Source organism: Lonchura striata, chromosome 9 (genome assembly GCF_046129695.1).
Source record: "Lonchura striata isolate bLonStr1 chromosome 9, bLonStr1.mat, whole genome shotgun sequence".
NCBI lineage: Eukaryota > Metazoa > Chordata > Aves > Passeriformes > Estrildidae > Lonchura > Lonchura striata.
In genome coordinates this window covers 19891718-19898100 of record NC_134611.1, presented here as the reverse complement: position 1 = coordinate 19898100, position 6383 = coordinate 19891718, and positions in this window count along the sequence as shown.

Sequence of the window (6383 nt, the reverse complement as noted above, 5' to 3'; positions counted from 1 at the left end):
CAGTCAGGGGACTTGGCTTTAAACTATCAGGCAAGGTGTGACACTGGTGCTGTCTGGAGGGGGTGCCCTGCGCTGAGCTGCACTGGGCACTGGTGTGGGACAGCTCGGTGGCTGCTGCCTGAGCAGGTGCTCAGTGTGGCTGCTGCTCTTGTGACCACATGTAAGGCCTTGCCCAGATGATGGCTCTGGCCAAGGGGAAGCTCAGAGAGGTAATGCCAACCCAGATAAATGTTTTGCCTTGCCTGGGAGTGGGTGATTGAAGTTAAAGTGTAAAACCTGGTCTATTACTGACCTTTTTAAATGCCTTCTTCTTTCCACCAGAGTAGGCTGGTACCCCCTCATTGCAGAAGCCACATTTTTATGACAGCAGTACAGTGTGGTTATGATCAGGCAAATGACTGAAAATTAAAAAAAAAAAAGTGGTGCCACTTACCTGTCCATGTCCATCTCCTATGCTTCTCAAATTATTTGTTAATTACAAGTGCTTAAGGAGAGGTGATGGAGGACTTAATGCTATGCTGTGTTCTGTGAGCCTATACAGCAGAGCAGCACAGATGTGTTTTGTTTCATGCAGTGTTGATACAGGACTGGGATGTTTCTGATTCTGAATATTTATAGCTGTTAATGAATAGTGTGCAAAGCTGAAAGAGCAGAGCGTGATTTGCAGTTAACAGGGTGAGTAGGTGTTGCTGGCACCCAGAATAAACGAAGGTGAGACTTGCACACTGGACCAGCATCCTAGGGAAGGCAGAGATGGGCACCAATTATGGGAGCAGATGAAGTCTTTTCTGCAGAGGGGCTTCCCTGATTGTACCTATGCATTATGCCTGAACCCTGCCAAAATGCAACTACAGAGCTCAGTCATCGTATTGCCCTAACAGAGTTTTGGGCTAGGTCACATTTTTAAAGAGGGAGAGAAATCTTTCTGTCATCACACATAAGGGACTTACATTTGTGAACAGATTAAACTCTTGACTGTGAGTCCAAAAATACACAAGATACAGTCCTTCTTTTATGCCCTCTCAAATGAAACGTGCTAATAACAGACATTAACAACTGAAGCCTTTTAAGATGAAAAGGACTCTGTATTTGTTCTCTTCATGCTTGTTAAATGTTTTATGGTGACGCTTATTTACTGTCAAGAAAATATTTCCAGTGGAGGCAACGTACATAATGATAAAAATAAGCAAGCACTAAAACTATTTTTTTACTGACCAGAGCACCTTCCAGCACTTCCCCCTGGATTCTTTCACACAAAGAACATATTGTCATTGAGGCCATTATAGGGCTGCTCTGCTTTGCCAGACTCGGCAGGACTCAAGGGAAACGGCTATAGATTGCAGCAAAAAAGTCCATCAGACAGATCGCATCTGACCCCACTGTTTCTAGGAAAGAATGCACCAGAACACTCCGGCTGAATAGACAGATTTTCCAAATGTTTTAAATCAGTTTTGAGACAAAAAGGGAAGATGCTAAGGAATGGATTTGGCCTATAAACATTAAGCGATGCGATGCCCATTTCTCTAGGAAGCTGACATTAGGGGCTTTCTTGTTGATGGTGGACCTGAAGGAAAAAACCCACAACAATTAAGCAGCAATTGAAGAAAAGCAGACAAGAAAAGATGGTTATGTATTAGTACAATAGCTCAGAGGCTTTTCATTTTAGGATACAAAGAGGGAGTAGAGAATGCTGTTTTCTTTTTAAAAACCTTTTAAAAATGGTAACTGCATCCTGCTCTTGTAGATGTATTACTTATGACATCCCAGTTTTCATCCGTTCATGATTTTACATTAGAGTTAAATCTCTGCAGCTTGAATCTCACGGCTGAGTTAGCCAGAGCCCATAAAATATTGAAACCTTTAGAGCAGCAGCCAGCCAGGTTGAGAGAAGTTCATGTCCAAAGCTGAGCTTTAGATTCTGAGACATCCCAATTGGAGTGTAGTACAGAAAAAAGCACTGATAAAATTTTCATAAAAATGAGCTAAGGATATTGCTAGCATGCTTCCCAGCATCTATATGAAAACTTAATCTGAGCTAATGGAAAGGATATGAAAGCCTTTCTCAATTCAAACACAGTCAGTGCATAATTCATAAATTATTGTCAGAGAAGTGATTCTGCTCTGAGATTTATTCTCTTTTGGATAGAAGCAACTGGAGGAAAAACTGGGTCTTTTTGACCTTTAATGCCAGCAAATTTTACAGTAGAGCTGTCAATATAACCAAGTAAACCGGTCATTTCTCCAAACAGCAACAAAGTGCCAGTATGTGCTCACTGCAGGCTAATATTAACACAGCCCTTTAGGTTACTTGCAAACCATTCAAAGCAACTGAACCTAAAACATTTAAGTGAAGATAGTTACAGAGAAGAGAATGAAATTTCCATGTTTTCCATGACAGACACAAAAAGGTTCATTATGTTAAGAAGAAAAATCACGCGAAAATATGCTTCACTTCCTAACTCTAGTCTTCAGCTATGATTACCTTTAAAAGCCTATTTTCCAATTAAAAACCTATGCAACATTCCAATAGAAAATGCATACTGACAGATTTTTTGTTCCTTATATATGCCTCACTTCTAAACAACATAGCATAAAGTATGAAAACATTTATCCATGGGTAGTGATTAAATATTTCAGCTCTGAGTGAGGTTGTTGCACAGTCAATGCACACAATCTGTAGTGAGTTAAAAGCAAATCTGACAGAAATAGTTGGAAATCTGAGGAAATTGTAAATGCAATTAAGAGCTATCAGTAGAAAAGGCAGCAGCTGGTTGATAACATGGCAAGATTCCTCTTTCCTTCAGTTCTGGAATTGCTATTACCTTTTCTCCAATGTAGCAGGAACTTTAAAGAAATCAAGAATCAGAGACATTTGCAAGTTGTGGATCCTGGAGTGTTTTGAAGCTGTAAAAACATATTACTGATTAAAGGAAAAGCACCACTAAAAATGACCAACATAATGCCCCTCCAAGAAAAACAAAAGCAACAATCCAATAAATCAGTCTGAGAGAGATATGAGGAACATTTCACGAGAAGAAAGAGCATTGGAGTCTGAAAATGATAACATTAGAGAAAACAGACTGATACAATGACATGATCTGTTTCTTTTAAATTCTGTTTAAAAGTGATTACCTTGCATATGGGTGTGGGGAGTAAATTGCTTACAAGTGGGTGCTTTAAACATAGAGGTGCCAAAAAAGACTGAGAGAAATAAGGGTTTGTTTGGGAAGCTTTTGTTGTGAGATAATGGCATCAGAAAGCAAAAAGGCAGAGAGATACATGGAAAACTGGCTAGAAGTACAAGGTAAAAGGAAGAAAAAGAAAAGAGAGCTGTGAGTAATTTATGACAAATGCTTAGGACATCTAGCCTGAATTCTCACTATGATTATTGCTATTCCCCATGTGCAGTATCAGGTAGGGATATGTGATCATATCCCTCTCCTTTCTTCCTCGTTAGAGTCTCTAGATACACTCATTAATCGATAGGGCTCTAATGCTAGAGAGCTAATAAACCAAACCCTGCTGTACCAGGGAGGTGCTCAGATTAAGGGGCTGATCTCATGGCCCTTGCTGAAGCAAAGCTCATACAGGGAGATGGACTTACTGGCAGAGCCTCATCCTGCACCTGTGGAGTGATAGACTGTGTTGCCCTGCGCCCAAAATTACTCTGTCCTTTGCGTTCCTCCTTTACCTGTTGGGGAAGGGTGCTGCTGTGCCTGTTGCCAAAGGATTTACCTGCAGTTACATGTATTGCCTTCAGCTTAAGCAAACATTGAATTCCTGTCCTTCAGTGACTTCCTCCAATCTCTCACACTGCAGTGCTTCACTCTGGTAATAAAGCTGATTTTTAAAACTCCTGTCTTGTCCTTCCCCAAACAAATTTTATTAAATGTTGAAGGAACGATGCTGGTACATGAACCTTGCAACTGATTTCCATGCCATAATAATTAGGTTTATAACACTAATAGTTTTGAGCAAGTAATCTTCCTTGAGTGCTTTAGCTCATACTTGAAATAGCAATCAATGATTCACAATTCTGGAGAGCATGGAAACAGAAAGTGTTTCCTTTTCTCATATCTGACTGGTGTTATTTATGGTAGTTGAGTGAAAATGTGACTGACTGAAAAGAACAACATTTTCTGTGGACCCATCTACACCAGAGAAGAAAGCCAGAATAACACTTTCCAAACAGAGTAGTCTACAGTTACTACTCCTGTATACATACATATTATCAGAATACTACCTTCTGCAATACTCACTACCATCTTTACCAATATCCCTCTTTTCACTCTACAGAAGGCTTTTTTTATTTCTGAAGGAGAAATAAATGCACACATATGGTGATATGTGTTGCAGATAAAAAAAAATATAAATTATAGTTTCTCCAAAGTGATCTTGGAACTCAAGAACCACAGTTAATGAAACTGATTACCAGTAGATTGCAGACAAATAGGAGGAAAGCAGTCAAATTTAAAATGGGCTATTTTTTTTTTTTTAGTAAGAATGAACATCCAGGAGAGCCCAAAGTAATTAAGTACCATAATGCAGTAATTCCTCCAATGTTTCAGCATTAAGCTCTGGTGAGATGTGAGCACGCTGATAGCACCCACACAGACACTGGTGGCTGTTCTGACAGATTTGGGTCCTGTTAGTTCCCCAGCATAACACACTGTATTGGGTCCTTCACGCCCAGCTAAGCCTCAGGAGCAGGGCTGAGTCCTCAGTGCACAAACCTCCTTCCCACTCTAATATATACAGTTCATATGTTTGTTCATGCACCAAAATATTTTTGTTATAAAGACTTGAGATTGACACTGTAATTTTGCCAGTAAACCCTATATTCAAATTCTATTTGATTGATAAATACATATTACATGATCTCATAAATTGAATAAATAAATGAAACTGACTAAAAATAGAGTCTTCTTTTCTTCCAGAGGGTTTGACAATGTTCAGCCCCAGCCTGTATTAGTCACTGAGAATTACAAAGCGCAGCTGTAGTCAGATATCTTTGGAAGGCAAACTGATTTTCTTCTTTGCCCCACCAGTTTACAGAAACAGACATATCTAAATAACATATATTTGGTAACAGAGCTTTTTTAAGCTTCTTGCTCTTGCCTGTTGTTATTTAGTTTTCGTGCAGCTGTAGCCCTGAGAACAATTCAAGTTTGATTTTATAAAACCTGATCTTCACCTCTTTCTTTGACTGCATTTAACTGTTGTGGAAATAAGGAGAGAAGGATGCCTATTGCAGCTGGAGAAGTTAACATACCTAAATGGCACTTCTTTTATTGAAGGAAGGTTGTAGTAAGTCATGTGATTTAGAGTAAAGGCAGCAGTGTGCAATGGGAGCAATTTTCTGCCCCTCAAACAGCACTTCAGGTGATGTTGTTCATCTTTCTGTGACTCGCTGTGTCAAAGCATGCCCAGAGCAGAGGTGTTCAGGGACCCGACAAGCTGTAAGTGTCCAGCTGAAAAACCTGGGAGATATCCCAGGGCTCAAAGAATTCACTTTTTCAGTTGCTCTGATTTACTTCAGAATGCACCTTTAGGGAATTAATGTCTTCCATGCCTTTAGTTTCCCATTTCCTTTCTTGTCATCTTTAAAAATCCATTAAAGATCACAGAGACAGTTTCTCTGAGCTTCCATTTCTGAGGGGCTGTGGAGCTCCACAGAGCGTGCAGTTCCAGAGGTGAACTGACTCTTTTACTCTCTGCACCTTGATGTTGTTAGGACGACATTTTAATTATAGGTGATGGTTACAGGCTGAGAAAACATGCTGAATTCTACAGGGAAACAAACAGTTTTCACTCATAAGGACTTAATGACAACTAGCTAACCAGTCCCCTTGTGTCTGAATAGAAGAACATTAAAATGCAAGATAAAATGGGGAGGTTGATTTCTCAAGGTGGTTGTTTGAGAGATTTAAAATTTTCGTAGTCCTATGTTTGCCAAAAGCAATCACTAGGCTTTTCGGGTGTTGCTAAAATAAAAATTTGAAAAAGTTATCTCTCTTGAAAATAGGCAGCTGCAGTAGTCCAGCTTGCAATTGTATTTTCTAGGAAAAACATTTTGTTAGCCACATACGATGACTGGTATTTCACCTATTTTACAATATTCTTACAAGTTCCCGTACAGTAGAGTAAGTTTACATTGAAATGCCACACCACCTTTGCTATGATTAATTTAGATTTGTCTATCACTGTGCGTGCTTGCTGATTTGCCCTGGGTATTATAATAACTATAGCCTGCTTGTCATTTCCTGCTAACATCGCCTCACCTTAAAACTGCAGTAGATCTATTTCAGCCTCCCCAGTTTCTGCCATCGCCTCACCTATTACAGGAGAATAAAAGAACATTTCTCAGGTGCATGCATAGATAT